The following is an 18,260-nucleotide window of genomic DNA, read 5'->3' as shown; positions in this document are numbered from 1 at the left end:
AGTGGCACCCTGGCCTATGCCGGACACATCTTAGGGAGAGAGAGCGAGAGGGAGACAAACCCACGCCTACACAAGACATTTTGTCACCCAAGCCAACCCTTGAAAAGGCTGCTTTGCAGAGCCAAAACAAGAAGAATGGTGCGTTTTGCAGCCGCCGCCCACTGCAATGAATCTGAATAACTCCTCCTTTAGGGCGCAAGCAACTCCCCTCCCCCTTGCAGTCTTTCCAATTCACGATACAAAAAGACGGACAGGACAGGTTGCCTGACTTTCCGTCACTGCCACCCTTTGCCATCCTTACCCGTAGAAAGCCCTTTCATCATCCCCAAACCCTAATCTTTTCCCTTTCCTTCCCAGCCCCCAAACCCTGCCCTCTGTACCTTTCTCACCACCCGCTTCCCTTCTCCTGTCATCCCCCTACCACCCGGGAAAAAAAGAGATTGCCCCCTCCTTCCACTAGCCCACCCTCCCACCCAAAGAACAACTTCTTCTGCGCAGCTTGTTTTCTAGGCAGCAGCGCTATTGTGATGTCATCGGGGGGCATTGTGACAAGCCGCCAGTGTTCCGTCTCTTCATGTTGTGCACAGTTCAAACGGAAAATACATCAACAGGCAGACTACAGAAAAGCTTACTATCAAAGGTTAGAGGGGGGCTTTCTCAGAGGGCTTTTTACAGTTTTTCTATTCCCAATTAGCCGTTTAAGTGTACTTATTGAAAGTAGTAATTCTTTCATAGGCCGCCCTTTCTTAGTATTTGACGTTCCTTATATTGCGGTATGAGGCTTCGCAGTAGGTTGCAAACATTCATCACCCATGACTGTCCCCAATTGAGCTCAGAAGCTCAATGTCTATCATGACCTCTCTTTTAGAATGTCCAAGAGCAAGCAAACTATTCCTCCAGGAGAGGGCGCCAACAGACTACTAAAGAGATCATCATTACTCAAAGAAAACCCCAAAAACCAATGCATGATAGGAATAAACAGGTAACTTTCTTTGGAGTGGAAGCGGAGAGATCGCACCAGATGCCAATTCTAGATGTTATCACACCTGTGGTCACTGCAGCAGCAGGTGAATCCACTTTGTCCAAAAGGGATCTATTCCATTCAATTGCAAATGATCTAGATAAGACAGAGAACTGCAGCACGGGGACATAGCCGAGTTGGTCAGGTTGAGTGGTGATGAGTTTGCTATTTGGATGAATAAAGAAAGTCAAAAGTGTGAAAGATAAAAAACAAAAGGAGGAAGTGTGAAAAGTGAATGGGCCAAATTGAGGTGCATATGAAGACGTATGCTTTCTTCCAATTCATTAAATCGGGCTAATATGAATCAGGTGAATTGAGTTCTGCTTTTGGAAACTGGGTTAAGAAGGGGTGCACCGTTCCTGGAGGTACTGCAATACCAGGTCAATGCGTGGAGTGGACAGAGCAAGCTCTTTTTCCATCTCCCTGTTCTAAAAATCCATTTAATATATGGTCCCCAGATAGGGGACGTATCAGATATTAAACTGATAAGAACAGATACTACACTTGATCTTAGCCAAAAGGCCGAGAAGCGATAACCAGAATTGGTTTGGGCCTCGAGTGGCACCCTGGCCTATGCCGGACACATCTTAGGGAGAGAGAGCGAGAGGGAGACAAACCCACGCCTACACAAGACATTTTGTCACCCAAGCCAACCCTTGAAAAGGCTGCTTTGCAGAGCCAAAACAAGAAGAATGGTGCGTTTTGCAGCCGCCGCCCACTGCAATGAATCTGAATAACTCCTCCTTTAGGGCGCAAGCAACTCCCCTCCCCCTTGCAGTCTTTCCAATTCACGATACAAAAAGACGGACAGGACAGGTTGCCTGACTTTCCGTCACTGCCACCCTTTGCCATCCTTACCCGTAGAAAGCCCTTTCATCATCCCCAAACCCTAATCTTTTCCCTTTCCTTCCCAGCCCCCAAACCCTGCCCTCTGTACCTTTCTCACCACCCGCTTCCCTTCTCCTGTCATCCCCCTACCACCCGGGAAAAAAAGAGATTGCCCCCTCCTTCCACTAGCCCACCCTCCCACCCAAAGAACAACTTCTTCTGCGCAGCTTGTTTTCTAGGCAGCAGCGCTATTGTGATGTCATCGGGGGGCATTGTGACAAGCCGCCAGTGTTCCGTCTCTTCATGTTGTGCACAGTTCAAACGGAAAATACATCAACAGGCAGACTACAGAAAAGCTTACTATCAAAGGTTAGAGGGGGGCTTTCTCAGAGGGCTTTTTACAGTTTTTCTATTCCCAATTAGCCGTTTAAGTGTACTTATTGAAAGTAGTAATTCTTTCATAGGCCGCCCTTTCTTAGTATTTGACGTTCCTTATATTGCGGTATGAGGCTTCGCAGTAGGTTGCAAACATTCATCACCCATGACTGTCCCCAATTGAGCTCAGAAGCTCAATGTCTATCATGACCTCTCTTTTAGAATGTCCAAGAGCAAGCAAACTATTCCTCCAGGAGAGGGCGCCAACAGACTACTAAAGAGATCATCATTACTCAAAGAAAACCCCAAAAACCAATGCATGATAGGAATAAACAGGTAACTTTCTTTGGAGTGGAAGCGGAGAGATCGCACCAGATGCCAATTCTAGATGTTATCACACCTGTGGTCACTGCAGCAGCAGGTGAATCCACTTTGTCCAAAAGGGATCTATTCCATTCAATTGCAAATGATCTAGATAAGACAGAGAACTGCAGCACGGGGACATAGCCGAGTTGGTCAGGTTGAGTGGTGATGAGTTTGCTATTTGGATGAATAAAGAAAGTCAAAAGTGTGAAAGATAAAAAACAAAAGGAGGAAGTGTGAAAAGTGAATGGGCCAAATTGAGGTGCATATGAAGACGTATGCTTTCTTCCAATTCATTAAATCGGGCTAATATGAATCAGGTGAATTGAGTTCTGCTTTTGGAAACTGGGTTAAGAAGGGGTGCACCGTTCCTGGAGGTACTGCAATACCAGGTCAATGCGTGGAGTGGACAGAGCAAGCTCTTTTTCCATCTCCCTGTTCTAAAAATCCATTTAATATATGGTCCCCAGATAGGGGACGTATCAGATATTAAACTGATAAGAACAGATACTACACTTGATCTTAGCCAAAAGGCCGAGAAGCGATAACCAGAATTGGTTTGGGCCTCGAGTGGCACCCTGGCCTATGCCGGACACATCTTAGGGAGAGAGAGCGAGAGGGAGACAAACCCACGCCTACACAAGACATTTTGTCACCCAAGCCAACCCTTGAAAAGGCTGCTTTGCAGAGCCAAAACAAGAAGAATGGTGCGTTTTGCAGCCGCCGCCCACTGCAATGAATCTGAATAACTCCTCCTTTAGGGCGCAAGCAACTCCCCTCCCCCTTGCAGTCTTTCCAATTCACGATACAAAAAGACGGACAGGACAGGTTGCCTGACTTTCCGTCACTGCCACCCTTTGCCATCCTTACCCGTAGAAAGCCCTTTCATCATCCCCAAACCCTAATCTTTTCCCTTTCCTTCCCAGCCCCCAAACCCTGCCCTCTGTACCTTTCTCACCACCCGCTTCCCTTCTCCTGTCATCCCCCTACCACCCGGGAAAAAAAGAGATTGCCCCCTCCTTCCACTAGCCCACCCTCCCACCCAAAGAACAACTTCTTCTGCGCAGCTTGTTTTCTAGGCAGCAGCGCTATTGTGATGTCATCGGGGGGCATTGTGACAAGCCGCCAGTGTTCCGTCTCTTCATGTTGTGCACAGTTCAAACGGAAAATACATCAACAGGCAGACTACAGAAAAGCTTACTATCAAAGGTTAGAGGGGGGCTTTCTCAGAGGGCTTTTTACAGTTTTTCTATTCCCAATTAGCCGTTTAAGTGTACTTATTGAAAGTAGTAATTCTTTCATAGGCCGCCCTTTCTTAGTATTTGACGTTCCTTATATTGCGGTATGAGGCTTCGCAGTAGGTTGCAAACATTCATCACCCATGACTGTCCCCAATTGAGCTCAGAAGCTCAATGTCTATCATGACCTCTCTTTTAGAATGTCCAAGAGCAAGCAAACTATTCCTCCAGGAGAGGGCGCCAACAGACTACTAAAGAGATCATCATTACTCAAAGAAAACCCCAAAAACCAATGCATGATAGGAATAAACAGGTAACTTTCTTTGGAGTGGAAGCGGAGAGATCGCACCAGATGCCAATTCTAGATGTTATCACACCTGTGGTCACTGCAGCAGCAGGTGAATCCACTTTGTCCAAAAGGGATCTATTCCATTCAATTGCAAATGATCTAGATAAGACAGAGAACTGCAGCACGGGGACATAGCCGAGTTGGTCAGGTTGAGTGGTGATGAGTTTGCTATTTGGATGAATAAAGAAAGTCAAAAGTGTGAAAGATAAAAAACAAAAGGAGGAAGTGTGAAAAGTGAATGGGCCAAATTGAGGTGCATATGAAGACGTATGCTTTCTTCCAATTCATTAAATCGGGCTAATATGAATCAGGTGAATTGAGTTCTGCTTTTGGAAACTGGGTTAAGAAGGGGTGCACCGTTCCTGGAGGTACTGCAATACCAGGTCAATGCGTGGAGTGGACAGAGCAAGCTCTTTTTCCATCTCCCTGTTCTAAAAATCCATTTAATATATGGTCCCCAGATAGGGGACGTATCAGATATTAAACTGATAAGAACAGATACTACACTTGATCTTAGCCAAAAGGCCGAGAAGCGATAACCAGAATTGGTTTGGGCCTCGAGTGGCACCCTGGCCTATGCCGGACACATCTTAGGGAGAGAGAGCGAGAGGGAGACAAACCCACGCCTACACAAGACATTTTGTCACCCAAGCCAACCCTTGAAAAGGCTGCTTTGCAGAGCCAAAACAAGAAGAATGGTGCGTTTTGCAGCCGCCGCCCACTGCAATGAATCTGAATAACTCCTCCTTTAGGGCGCAAGCAACTCCCCTCCCCCTTGCAGTCTTTCCAATTCACGATACAAAAAGACGGACAGGACAGGTTGCCTGACTTTCCGTCACTGCCACCCTTTGCCATCCTTACCCGTAGAAAGCCCTTTCATCATCCCCAAACCCTAATCTTTTCCCTTTCCTTCCCAGCCCCCAAACCCTGCCCTCTGTACCTTTCTCACCACCCGCTTCCCTTCTCCTGTCATCCCCCTACCACCCGGGAAAAAAAGAGATTGCCCCCTCCTTCCACTAGCCCACCCTCCCACCCAAAGAACAACTTCTTCTGCGCAGCTTGTTTTCTAGGCAGCAGCGCTATTGTGATGTCATCGGGGGGCATTGTGACAAGCCGCCAGTGTTCCGTCTCTTCATGTTGTGCACAGTTCAAACGGAAAATACATCAACAGGCAGACTACAGAAAAGCTTACTATCAAAGGTTAGAGGGGGGCTTTCTCAGAGGGCTTTTTACAGTTTTTCTATTCCCAATTAGCCGTTTAAGTGTACTTATTGAAAGTAGTAATTCTTTCATAGGCCGCCCTTTCTTAGTATTTGACGTTCCTTATATTGCGGTATGAGGCTTCGCAGTAGGTTGCAAACATTCATCACCCATGACTGTCCCCAATTGAGCTCAGAAGCTCAATGTCTATCATGACCTCTCTTTTAGAATGTCCAAGAGCAAGCAAACTATTCCTCCAGGAGAGGGCGCCAACAGACTACTAAAGAGATCATCATTACTCAAAGAAAACCCCAAAAACCAATGCATGATAGGAATAAACAGGTAACTTTCTTTGGAGTGGAAGCGGAGAGATCGCACCAGATGCCAATTCTAGATGTTATCACACCTGTGGTCACTGCAGCAGCAGGTGAATCCACTTTGTCCAAAAGGGATCTATTCCATTCAATTGCAAATGATCTAGATAAGACAGAGAACTGCAGCACGGGGACATAGCCGAGTTGGTCAGGTTGAGTGGTGATGAGTTTGCTATTTGGATGAATAAAGAAAGTCAAAAGTGTGAAAGATAAAAAACAAAAGGAGGAAGTGTGAAAAGTGAATGGGCCAAATTGAGGTGCATATGAAGACGTATGCTTTCTTCCAATTCATTAAATCGGGCTAATATGAATCAGGTGAATTGAGTTCTGCTTTTGGAAACTGGGTTAAGAAGGGGTGCACCGTTCCTGGAGGTACTGCAATACCAGGTCAATGCGTGGAGTGGACAGAGCAAGCTCTTTTTCCATCTCCCTGTTCTAAAAATCCATTTAATATATGGTCCCCAGATAGGGGACGTATCAGATATTAAACTGATAAGAACAGATTTTTGATTTAACAGCATCTTTATTATCATGCACTACTCACAAAAAGGTAACAAACCGTGTACAGTGCCGCAGCCCCGTACACACAGAACTATACAATCCTTCTTACATAGCCATAGAGTACGACGCACTAAACTATACATCACACTCCTATGCTTATCCATAACACTCAAGCTGAAAGAAAAAGTTAGACAATAAATAACGACGAACCGGCGATTGGGGGATGGGGGTAGGGGAAAAGGGGGATAGGGTGGGGAAATCACAGGCCCGAAGCTTTATTGAAAGACGCACATAACGGGAAAAGGAGGGAGGGGGCATGGAAGAGGTCTAAACCTCCTCCTCGGCGCTGTCGTCCGGACTGTCCATGATGGAATAGTCTCTGAGCAGGCTGTGGATCAGCCTGCGGCAATCCTGGATAGACATCCTCTCCCTCTTCAAGATGAGCCGGTTCCTGGCGACCCAAATAGCGTCCTTAAAGCAGTTCATAAGGCGCCAAGCCTCCTGGATGGCTCCAACGGTGTGAGTCCCAGGGAAGAGTCCATAAAGTACGGAATGGTACGATAGGCTCTCTCTGGGGACGGAGTTCCTCAGGTCATCCTCCAGGGCAACCAACAGGCGCTGTGCGAAACGGCAGTCCCAAAAGGCGTGCAGCGATGTTTCCTCCACGAAGGGGCACCTTGGGCAGTACCGGGTTTTGCACAGGTTCCGGGCGTGCATGAATGACCGGACGGGCAGTCCGCCCTGTATCGCCATCCATGACAAGTCCTTGTGCCCGTTGGTCAATCCAGCCGATGACACGTTTGTCCAAACAGTCTCCAGTGTGTCGTGATGAAGTCCTGGAATGTTCTCCATTTCGTCCTTGGCTCTGATGAGTTTGTGGATAGTCTTTGGCTTCCACAAATCAGGCTTGAGTCCCTCCAGTTGGTGTTCCCTCACAAACCGAACCACGTCTCCGTAGAACCATGGCGCCGTCCAGTTGTAGGGGAAGGAGCTGTCCCACTTGTCCCAGCCTAACCGTCTCCAAAGGGGGAGCAGGAAGAAGCGAGACATGGACCCACCCGCGGAACCTCTCTTGACTCGCAGAGTTCGGCGAACGCAGTCACATACGAAGGAGGATCGCAGGAGGGTGGGGATATCGGGTACGCCCTTCCCACCCTTGCGAGGATCCTTGTACATGATGCTCCGCTTTACTCTGTCCATCTTGGATCCCCAGACAAAACGAAACACCGTCCTGGTAATGGCCCTGCACACGGTGGCAAGGGGGGGCCAGGCCTGGGCCGTGTACTGCAGCACGGGCAGTACCTCGTTACGCAGGACCAGTGCTTTGCCCTCACAGGTGAGGCGTCTGAGGCTCCACAGACCGATCCGTTGGGTGATCTTGGTCAAGCGTTCCTCCCAGGACTTGAGGGCTGCTCCTTCCTTCCCGAACCAGACTCCAAGAACCTTGATGAAATCCGGCTGGATGCTGAAAGGGAAGGGGGCGGAAGAGGCCGGCTGCCAGTCCCCGAAGAGCATGGCTTCCGACTTCCCGCAGTTGACTTTGGCTCCCGAAGCCCGTCCGAAGGTCTCACAGGTCTGGACGAGGGTGTCGACTGAGCGCCGGTCCACGCAGAAGACAGTCACGTCGTCCATGTAGAGCGAGCACTTGACCTCGAAGCGTTCTGGTCCTGGTGCGGTGATCCCTCTGATCTCTCCATTCCGCCGGATAGCCTCTGCAAAGAGTTCTATAACACAAACAAAAAGAAGAGGTGACAGAGGACAGCCTTGTCTGACCCCTGAGAGGACCGGGAAGGGGTCAGTCTTCCAGCCGTTCACCAACACCGAGCTGTGAATATCAAAATACATTAGTTGGACATACAAGCAAAACATGTTACCCAAACCTAACCTGTGCAGAGCTTTGCCCAGGAACTCATGGGAAACACGGTCGAAGGCCTTTTCCTGATCCAACGAGATCAGGGCTGCGTGCACCCGGCGGGCTTTGATGTACTCGACCGTGTCCCGCATGAGAGCCAGGCTGTCTGCGATGCGACGTCCGGGGATGCCGCAGGTCTGATCCGGGTGGATGATCCGTCCGATAACAGTCTTCAATCTCGTTGCCATCGTCTTGGCCAGGATCTTGTAGTCGACGTTCAGAAGGGTGATGGGACGCCAATTCTTCAGGTCGCACCTCTCTCCTTTACGCTTGTACAGGATCGTGACCATTCCTTCCCTCAGAGATGGAGGCATTCTGCCCTCCAGCACCATCTCCTCATACAGCCCTAACAGGTCCGGACAGATTAGGTCTCCCAGCGCTACATAGAGCTCTGCTGGGAGGCCGTCACTGCCCGGTGTCCTGCCAGAACTAAAGGATTTGGCGGCCGAGAGCAGCTCGTCCACCGTCAGAGGAACATCCATGGCCGCCGCGTCTGCAGGGTCAAGATGGTTAGTGATACCTGACAGGAACTTATCGGCGGCCTCGGGGTCAGTAGTCTTGCGGGCGTAGAGTTCGCTGTAGAAGTCGCTGACGACCTTCATCACGTTCTCTTTCCCGCGTCGCATGTTTCCACTCTCGTCTCGTAGTTCATTCATGGGCGTGTGACCGGCGTGGAGTTTCCTGAAAAAGAACGAGTTACATTTCTCACCCTTCTCCAGGTTCTCCACTTTGGAACGGAAGACAATTCGCTCGGACTCCTCCTCGAAGTGCCTTTTCAGGCTCCTCTTAGTCTCCTCCAGCTCCTCTCTCACGTCCCAGCCGCATCGAAGAAGGTCCTGCAGGGAACGCAGCTCACGCTGGAGTCTCCTGAAGTCCCTCCTCTTCAGACACGCCTGTTGTTGACTCTTTGCCTGAAAGAAGAAACGGAACTCGAGTTTAACGTATTCCCACCAGTCAGAAACAGACTGGAAGCCCGCCTTGTAGGCCCGCCACGTGGAGTAGGCAGCTCTAAGCTCCTCCAGAATCTCACCCTTTTCCAGCAGAGAGCAGTTCAGCTTCCAGGAGCCCGGGCCAATGGGGAAGCCATGGCCCAGCACACCTTGAAAGTGAATGGCTCTGTGGTCAGAGAAGAAGCAGGGGACCATCGAGTGCCCACTCCGCCCAACCGCCCGAGAGGGAAACACAAAGTCAATCCTGGAACGCAGCGAGCCATCGGATCGGCACCATGAATAGTTCACGGATCCGTGTCCGATGGAGCCAACAACGTCCACAAGAGAGGCTTCGGTCACCATCTCAATGAGCAGTTTGGATGTGACGTCCAACTTGGCAGCCGTTCCAGAACTGCGTCCATCCTCCTCAATCGGGCAGTTGAAATCCCCGGCCATCACTACCGTCCTGGCGGTAGCGAGCTGAGGGCGCAGGGCTTGGAGGAGCTCCAGTCGATCGCTCTTCACAGGAGAAGCATACACATTGATGAACCTGACAGGTTCTCCCGCCCAGGTGCCATCCACGAGCAGTAACCTGCCGCAGACGATTTCCTGAACAGAGTCCAATGTGAAGGCGCTTCCCCTGATCAGCACGGCGACCCCCGCGGACCTACAGTCGCCCCCGCCAGACCAGTAGGATGGGCCATGGGTCCACTCCCTGGCCAGATGGTTGAAGGACCTAGAGGAGGGAAGGGAGCATTCCTGCAGGAAAAATACATCACTAGACTGAGTGTTAAGGAACGCAAAAATTGTCTGACGTCGGAACTTGTCTCTGATGCTCCTAACATTAATGGAAAAGATGTTAATGTTAGCAGTCATTGGAGGAAAGAGAAAGTTAGAGCAGGCGGTGTGCCTTAGTTACCACTCCGGTCGGGCGGTTCTTCCTCTTTGGCACCTGCTGGTAAGGGTATCTCCAGCAGACCCTCTTCTGCTAGCTGATCAAGCAGGGATGGTGCCTCAGTGGCTTCCGACTCCTCCATTTCTTCTTCGGCCACAAGGGACTCCACCATCTGCTCCAACACGTCCGGTTCTGGGAGGAGGCCATCCTCCTCTTCCTGGGGTGGGTTAAGGTCCACAATGAACAGCTTGGAAGGTTCTGCGACAGGACTATCTTCCACCTTCCTTTTCCTTTGGCCTGTACCTGAGGAGACAAGAGCTGGAAAATCCTCCTCGGTGAAAAGTGCAAGAGTGCTGAGGCCCTCTGCTCTCATGGTCTGGGGAGGGAGAGTGGGCTTTGGGGGGGGGGTGAGGAGACCAACTGAGGAGTAGGGAAATGAGGTGGAGGTAGTGGAATCCTCAGTAGGGTTGGCCGGGGGGGGAGGGGTTTGGACAGGGGTGACAGGGGGGGGGACCAGGGAGGGGGCAACAGTTTTCTTACCCTTCTTTTCCCTGGACTCCGTGGCTGCTGGGGCATCGGCTGGAGCCACGGTCGCCGGGTTCTTGGCCGCCTTGTCCTTGGCCTCTGTGGCCTTGGTCGTAGCTGCCTTGGTCGACGAGGCTGTGACTACCCGATACTGGGTCGCCGCGGCAACCCTTGCCCAGGATTTCTCCCGCTGTGGGCAGTCCTTGTAAAGGTGGTCCGCCTGTCCACATAGGTTGCAAGTCTTCTTCTTTGGGCAGTCCTTGGAGCTGTGTCCTGTCACCCGGCAAACCCTGCAGGCGTCCTCCTTGCAGGTCTTCATCGAATGCCCTTTCCCGCCACATTTCCTGCAGTTGTGTGGCATGTCCGGGTAGTAGATGAGACCAAAGGAGTTTCCCAGAGAGAATGTCGGGGGCAGGTGCTGGAGACCATCCTCGGATGCTGGTTCCCTGTAGAGTCGAACGGTTACTGACCACTTACCCGTCCAGAATCCGTTGCCGTTAAGGATGTGGGATGGCTCCCTCACCACTGTGCAGAGACGTCCCAGGAACGTGGAGATGTCTCTTCCTGGGGTGTGCGGGTTCCGCATGGAGACCGTGATCCTCTTCTCATCCCTCTGTATAGGACAGGATCCTAAAAAAGAATGAAAAGGGGAGTCCGGCATCGCTGCGTTCATCGCCTCCCAGTATCTCCTGCAGGCATTCACCGTGGCAAAGGTTACCAGAAAAATGCCAGTCATGAAGGTCTGGACACTCAGGGTTTCCGCCCTGGAGAAGCCCTGATCCAGAATCATCTTCTTGCAGAACACGTCGCTGGACATGTCCGGCAACCTACCATCCACCGCCTTTAGCTTCAGGGCGACCGTCTGCCGCATCCAAGGCTCCAGGGTTGGAGCCTTTTCAGGCGGCGTCCGGGCTCCCTCCGGCTGGCTGGCGTCGGAGGTAGGGGCCTCTTGGGCCGAAGAAGCCTCTGGATGAGCCTTCCTGGAGGTCCCTGGGTCCTGAGCCTTCTTGGCTGCCTTCTCTGGCTTGCTTGCCATGGCTGGTTCCTGCTTGAGTTCCCGGAGCTGGATCTTGGATTCTTCTCCGGGTGTCTTCTCCCGCTGTGTTCCTCCTCGAAGTTCCTCTGGTCTCCCCAAGTCTTCTCCGAGCCTTCGTCTTCTTGCTTCTTTCTGCCAAGCTCTTCTTCCGTCCGATCTCCCTCTTCCGGTCTCGGCTGGGCTTTGGAGCTCGTCTCCCTGATCGTATCTCGTCAAGTGTAGCTAGCTCAGTTTGTTCTGATAAGAACAGATACTACACTTGATCTTAGCCAAAAGGCCGAGAAGCGATAACCAGAATTGGTTTGGGCCTCGAGTGGCACCCTGGCCTATGCCGGACACATCTTAGGGAGAGAGAGCGAGAGGGAGACAAACCCACGCCTACACAAGACATTTTGTCACCCAAGCCAACCCTTGAAAAGGCTGCTTTGCAGAGCCAAAACAAGAAGAATGGTGCGTTTTGCAGCCGCCGCCCACTGCAATGAATCTGAATAACTCCTCCTTTAGGGCGCAAGCAACTCCCCTCCCCCTTGCAGTCTTTCCAATTCACGATACAAAAAGACGGACAGGACAGGTTGCCTGACTTTCCGTCACTGCCACCCTTTGCCATCCTTACCCGTAGAAAGCCCTTTCATCATCCCCAAACCCTAATCTTTTCCCTTTCCTTCCCAGCCCCCAAACCCTGCCCTCTGTACCTTTCTCACCACCCGCTTCCCTTCTCCTGTCATCCCCCTACCACCCGGGAAAAAAAGAGATTGCCCCCTCCTTCCACTAGCCCACCCTCCCACCCAAAGAACAACTTCTTCTGCGCAGCTTGTTTTCTAGGCAGCAGCGCTATTGTGATGTCATCGGGGGGCATTGTGACAAGCCGCCAGTGTTCCGTCTCTTCATGTTGTGCACAGTTCAAACGGAAAATACATCAACAGGCAGACTACAGAAAAGCTTACTATCAAAGGTTAGAGGGGGGCTTTCTCAGAGGGCTTTTTACAGTTTTTCTATTCCCAATTAGCCGTTTAAGTGTACTTATTGAAAGTAGTAATTCTTTCATAGGCCGCCCTTTCTTAGTATTTGACGTTCCTTATATTGCGGTATGAGGCTTCGCAGTAGGTTGCAAACATTCATCACCCATGACTGTCCCCAATTGAGCTCAGAAGCTCAATGTCTATCATGACCTCTCTTTTAGAATGTCCAAGAGCAAGCAAACTATTCCTCCAGGAGAGGGCGCCAACAGACTACTAAAGAGATCATCATTACTCAAAGAAAACCCCAAAAACCAATGCATGATAGGAATAAACAGGTAACTTTCTTTGGAGTGGAAGCGGAGAGATCGCACCAGATGCCAATTCTAGATGTTATCACACCTGTGGTCACTGCAGCAGCAGGTGAATCCACTTTGTCCAAAAGGGATCTATTCCATTCAATTGCAAATGATCTAGATAAGACAGAGAACTGCAGCACGGGGACATAGCCGAGTTGGTCAGGTTGAGTGGTGATGAGTTTGCTATTTGGATGAATAAAGAAAGTCAAAAGTGTGAAAGATAAAAAACAAAAGGAGGAAGTGTGAAAAGTGAATGGGCCAAATTGAGGTGCATATGAAGACGTATGCTTTCTTCCAATTCATTAAATCGGGCTAATATGAATCAGGTGAATTGAGTTCTGCTTTTGGAAACTGGGTTAAGAAGGGGTGCACCGTTCCTGGAGGTACTGCAATACCAGGTCAATGCGTGGAGTGGACAGAGCAAGCTCTTTTTCCATCTCCCTGTTCTAAAAATCCATTTAATATATGGTCCCCAGATAGGGGACGTATCAGATATTAAACTGATAAGAACAGATACTACACTTGATCTTAGCCAAAAGGCCGAGAAGCGATAACCAGAATTGGTTTGGGCCTCGAGTGGCACCCTGGCCTATGCCGGACACATCTTAGGGAGAGAGAGCGAGAGGGAGACAAACCCACGCCTACACAAGACATTTTGTCACCCAAGCCAACCCTTGAAAAGGCTGCTTTGCAGAGCCAAAACAAGAAGAATGGTGCGTTTTGCAGCCGCCGCCCACTGCAATGAATCTGAATAACTCCTCCTTTAGGGCGCAAGCAACTCCCCTCCCCCTTGCAGTCTTTCCAATTCACGATACAAAAAGACGGACAGGACAGGTTGCCTGACTTTCCGTCACTGCCACCCTTTGCCATCCTTACCCGTAGAAAGCCCTTTCATCATCCCCAAACCCTAATCTTTTCCCTTTCCTTCCCAGCCCCCAAACCCTGCCCTCTGTACCTTTCTCACCACCCGCTTCCCTTCTCCTGTCATCCCCCTACCACCCGGGAAAAAAAGAGATTGCCCCCTCCTTCCACTAGCCCACCCTCCCACCCAAAGAACAACTTCTTCTGCGCAGCTTGTTTTCTAGGCAGCAGCGCTATTGTGATGTCATCGGGGGGCATTGTGACAAGCCGCCAGTGTTCCGTCTCTTCATGTTGTGCACAGTTCAAACGGAAAATACATCAACAGGCAGACTACAGAAAAGCTTACTATCAAAGGTTAGAGGGGGGCTTTCTCAGAGGGCTTTTTACAGTTTTTCTATTCCCAATTAGCCGTTTAAGTGTACTTATTGAAAGTAGTAATTCTTTCATAGGCCGCCCTTTCTTAGTATTTGACGTTCCTTATATTGCGGTATGAGGCTTCGCAGTAGGTTGCAAACATTCATCACCCATGACTGTCCCCAATTGAGCTCAGAAGCTCAATGTCTATCATGACCTCTCTTTTAGAATGTCCAAGAGCAAGCAAACTATTCCTCCAGGAGAGGGCGCCAACAGACTACTAAAGAGATCATCATTACTCAAAGAAAACCCCAAAAACCAATGCATGATAGGAATAAACAGGTAACTTTCTTTGGAGTGGAAGCGGAGAGATCGCACCAGATGCCAATTCTAGATGTTATCACACCTGTGGTCACTGCAGCAGCAGGTGAATCCACTTTGTCCAAAAGGGATCTATTCCATTCAATTGCAAATGATCTAGATAAGACAGAGAACTGCAGCACGGGGACATAGCCGAGTTGGTCAGGTTGAGTGGTGATGAGTTTGCTATTTGGATGAATAAAGAAAGTCAAAAGTGTGAAAGATAAAAAACAAAAGGAGGAAGTGTGAAAAGTGAATGGGCCAAATTGAGGTGCATATGAAGACGTATGCTTTCTTCCAATTCATTAAATCGGGCTAATATGAATCAGGTGAATTGAGTTCTGCTTTTGGAAACTGGGTTAAGAAGGGGTGCACCGTTCCTGGAGGTACTGCAATACCAGGTCAATGCGTGGAGTGGACAGAGCAAGCTCTTTTTCCATCTCCCTGTTCTAAAAATCCATTTAATATATGGTCCCCAGATAGGGGACGTATCAGATATTAAACTGATAAGAACAGATACTACACTTGATCTTAGCCAAAAGGCCGAGAAGCGATAACCAGAATTGGTTTGGGCCTCGAGTGGCACCCTGGCCTATGCCGGACACATCTTAGGGAGAGAGAGCGAGAGGGAGACAAACCCACGCCTACACAAGACATTTTGTCACCCAAGCCAACCCTTGAAAAGGCTGCTTTGCAGAGCCAAAACAAGAAGAATGGTGCGTTTTGCAGCCGCCGCCCACTGCAATGAATCTGAATAACTCCTCCTTTAGGGCGCAAGCAACTCCCCTCCCCCTTGCAGTCTTTCCAATTCACGATACAAAAAGACGGACAGGACAGGTTGCCTGACTTTCCGTCACTGCCACCCTTTGCCATCCTTACCCGTAGAAAGCCCTTTCATCATCCCCAAACCCTAATCTTTTCCCTTTCCTTCCCAGCCCCCAAACCCTGCCCTCTGTACCTTTCTCACCACCCGCTTCCCTTCTCCTGTCATCCCCCTACCACCCGGGAAAAAAAGAGATTGCCCCCTCCTTCCACTAGCCCACCCTCCCACCCAAAGAACAACTTCTTCTGCGCAGCTTGTTTTCTAGGCAGCAGCGCTATTGTGATGTCATCGGGGGGCATTGTGACAAGCCGCCAGTGTTCCGTCTCTTCATGTTGTGCACAGTTCAAACGGAAAATACATCAACAGGCAGACTACAGAAAAGCTTACTATCAAAGGTTAGAGGGGGGCTTTCTCAGAGGGCTTTTTACAGTTTTTCTATTCCCAATTAGCCGTTTAAGTGTACTTATTGAAAGTAGTAATTCTTTCATAGGCCGCCCTTTCTTAGTATTTGACGTTCCTTATATTGCGGTATGAGGCTTCGCAGTAGGTTGCAAACATTCATCACCCATGACTGTCCCCAATTGAGCTCAGAAGCTCAATGTCTATCATGACCTCTCTTTTAGAATGTCCAAGAGCAAGCAAACTATTCCTCCAGGAGAGGGCGCCAACAGACTACTAAAGAGATCATCATTACTCAAAGAAAACCCCAAAAACCAATGCATGATAGGAATAAACAGGTAACTTTCTTTGGAGTGGAAGCGGAGAGATCGCACCAGATGCCAATTCTAGATGTTATCACACCTGTGGTCACTGCAGCAGCAGGTGAATCCACTTTGTCCAAAAGGGATCTATTCCATTCAATTGCAAATGATCTAGATAAGACAGAGAACTGCAGCACGGGGACATAGCCGAGTTGGTCAGGTTGAGTGGTGATGAGTTTGCTATTTGGATGAATAAAGAAAGTCAAAAGTGTGAAAGATAAAAAACAAAAGGAGGAAGTGTGAAAAGTGAATGGGCCAAATTGAGGTGCATATGAAGACGTATGCTTTCTTCCAATTCATTAAATCGGGCTAATATGAATCAGGTGAATTGAGTTCTGCTTTTGGAAACTGGGTTAAGAAGGGGTGCACCGTTCCTGGAGGTACTGCAATACCAGGTCAATGCGTGGAGTGGACAGAGCAAGCTCTTTTTCCATCTCCCTGTTCTAAAAATCCATTTAATATATGGTCCCCAGATAGGGGACGTATCAGATATTAAACTGATAAGAACAGATACTACACTTGATCTTAGCCAAAAGGCCGAGAAGCGATAACCAGAATTGGTTTGGGCCTCGAGTGGCACCCTGGCCTATGCCGGACACATCTTAGGGAGAGAGAGCGAGAGGGAGACAAACCCACGCCTACACAAGACATTTTGTCACCCAAGCCAACCCTTGAAAAGGCTGCTTTGCAGAGCCAAAACAAGAAGAATGGTGCGTTTTGCAGCCGCCGCCCACTGCAATGAATCTGAATAACTCCTCCTTTAGGGCGCAAGCAACTCCCCTCCCCCTTGCAGTCTTTCCAATTCACGATACAAAAAGACGGACAGGACAGGTTGCCTGACTTTCCGTCACTGCCACCCTTTGCCATCCTTACCCGTAGAAAGCCCTTTCATCATCCCCAAACCCTAATCTTTTCCCTTTCCTTCCCAGCCCCCAAACCCTGCCCTCTGTACCTTTCTCACCACCCGCTTCCCTTCTCCTGTCATCCCCCTACCACCCGGGAAAAAAAGAGATTGCCCCCTCCTTCCACTAGCCCACCCTCCCACCCAAAGAACAACTTCTTCTGCGCAGCTTGTTTTCTAGGCAGCAGCGCTATTGTGATGTCATCGGGGGGCATTGTGACAAGCCGCCAGTGTTCCGTCTCTTCATGTTGTGCACAGTTCAAACGGAAAATACATCAACAGGCAGACTACAGAAAAGCTTACTATCAAAGGTTAGAGGGGGGCTTTCTCAGAGGGCTTTTTACAGTTTTTCTATTCCCAATTAGCCGTTTAAGTGTACTTATTGAAAGTAGTAATTCTTTCATAGGCCGCCCTTTCTTAGTATTTGACGTTCCTTATATTGCGGTATGAGGCTTCGCAGTAGGTTGCAAACATTCATCACCCATGACTGTCCCCAATTGAGCTCAGAAGCTCAATGTCTATCATGACCTCTCTTTTAGAATGTCCAAGAGCAAGCAAACTATTCCTCCAGGAGAGGGCGCCAACAGACTACTAAAGAGATCATCATTACTCAAAGAAAACCCCAAAAACCAATGCATGATAGGAATAAACAGGTAACTTTCTTTGGAGTGGAAGCGGAGAGATCGCACCAGATGCCAATTCTAGATGTTATCACACCTGTGGTCACTGCAGCAGCAGGTGAATCCACTTTGTCCAAAAGGGATCTATTCCATTCAATTGCAAATGATCTAGATAAGACAGAGAACTGCAGCACGGGGACATAGCCGAGTTGGTCAGGTTGAGTGGTGATGAGTTTGCTATTTGGATGAATAAAGAAAGTCAAAAGTGTGAAAGATCAAAAACAAAATGAGGAAGTGTGAAAAGTGAATGGGCCAAATTGAGGTGCATATGAAGACGTATGCTTTCTTCCAATTCATTAAATCGGGCTAATATGAATCAGGTGAATTGAGTTCTGCTTTTGGAAACTGGGTTAAGAAGGGGTGCACCGTTCCTGGAGGTACTGCAATACCAGGTCAATGCGTGGAGTGGACAGAGCAAGCTCTTTTTCCATCTCCCTGTTCTAAAAATCCATTTAATATATGGTCCCCAGATAGGGGACGTATCAGATATTAAACTGATAAGAACAGATACTACACTTGATCTTAGCCAAAAGGCCGAGAAGCGATAACCAGAATTGGTTTGGGCCTCGAGTGGCACCCTGGCCTATGCCGGACACATCTTAGGGAGAGAGAGCGAGAGGGAGACAAACCCACGCCTACACAAGACATTTTGTCACCCA

The 18,260-nt window shown here is 49.4% G+C and overlaps 7 non-coding genes and 2 pseudogenes across 7 annotated transcripts; all 9 read right to left on the bottom strand.

The window, feature by feature from the left end:
* Positions 1-1,364: 1,364 nt before the first annotated feature.
* LOC142284896 (U2 spliceosomal RNA) lies at positions 1,365-1,555 on the bottom strand. The gene has a single exon (XR_012746341.1). It is a non-coding gene; the product is annotated as a U2 spliceosomal RNA (small nuclear RNA).
* A 1,387-nt stretch (positions 1,556-2,942) lies between these two features.
* On the bottom strand, positions 2,943-3,133 carry LOC142284895 (U2 spliceosomal RNA). The gene has a single exon (XR_012746340.1). It is a non-coding gene; the product is annotated as a U2 spliceosomal RNA (small nuclear RNA).
* Positions 3,134-4,520: 1,387 nt separating this feature from the next.
* LOC142284894 (U2 spliceosomal RNA) lies at positions 4,521-4,711 on the bottom strand. Its single transcript, XR_012746339.1, has one exon. It is a non-coding gene; the product is annotated as a U2 spliceosomal RNA (small nuclear RNA).
* A 1,387-nt stretch (positions 4,712-6,098) lies between these two features.
* LOC142284861 (U2 spliceosomal RNA) lies at positions 6,099-6,302 on the bottom strand (annotated as a pseudogene).
* A 5,428-nt stretch (positions 6,303-11,730) lies between these two features.
* On the bottom strand, positions 11,731-11,835 carry LOC142284873 (U2 spliceosomal RNA; annotated as a pseudogene).
* A 1,387-nt stretch (positions 11,836-13,222) lies between these two features.
* Positions 13,223-13,413, bottom strand: LOC142284893 (U2 spliceosomal RNA). The gene has a single exon (XR_012746338.1). It is a non-coding gene; the product is annotated as a U2 spliceosomal RNA (small nuclear RNA).
* A 1,387-nt stretch (positions 13,414-14,800) lies between these two features.
* On the bottom strand, positions 14,801-14,991 carry LOC142284892 (U2 spliceosomal RNA). Its single transcript, XR_012746337.1, has one exon. It is a non-coding gene; the product is annotated as a U2 spliceosomal RNA (small nuclear RNA).
* A 1,387-nt stretch (positions 14,992-16,378) lies between these two features.
* Positions 16,379-16,569, bottom strand: LOC142284891 (U2 spliceosomal RNA). The gene has a single exon (XR_012746336.1). It is a non-coding gene; the product is annotated as a U2 spliceosomal RNA (small nuclear RNA).
* Positions 16,570-17,956: 1,387 nt separating this feature from the next.
* On the bottom strand, positions 17,957-18,147 carry LOC142284889 (U2 spliceosomal RNA). Its single transcript, XR_012746335.1, has one exon. It is a non-coding gene; the product is annotated as a U2 spliceosomal RNA (small nuclear RNA).
* Between the last annotated feature and the right edge of the window lie 113 nt (positions 18,148-18,260).

The sequence above is a fragment of the Anomaloglossus baeobatrachus genome, unplaced genomic scaffold (assembly GCF_048569485.1).
Source record: "Anomaloglossus baeobatrachus isolate aAnoBae1 unplaced genomic scaffold, aAnoBae1.hap1 Scaffold_583, whole genome shotgun sequence".
NCBI classification, from domain to species: Eukaryota; Metazoa; Chordata; class Amphibia; order Anura; family Aromobatidae; genus Anomaloglossus; species Anomaloglossus baeobatrachus.
The sequence above is the reverse complement of the archived record's forward strand: the minus strand, read 5'-3'. Positions and strand labels throughout refer to the sequence as shown.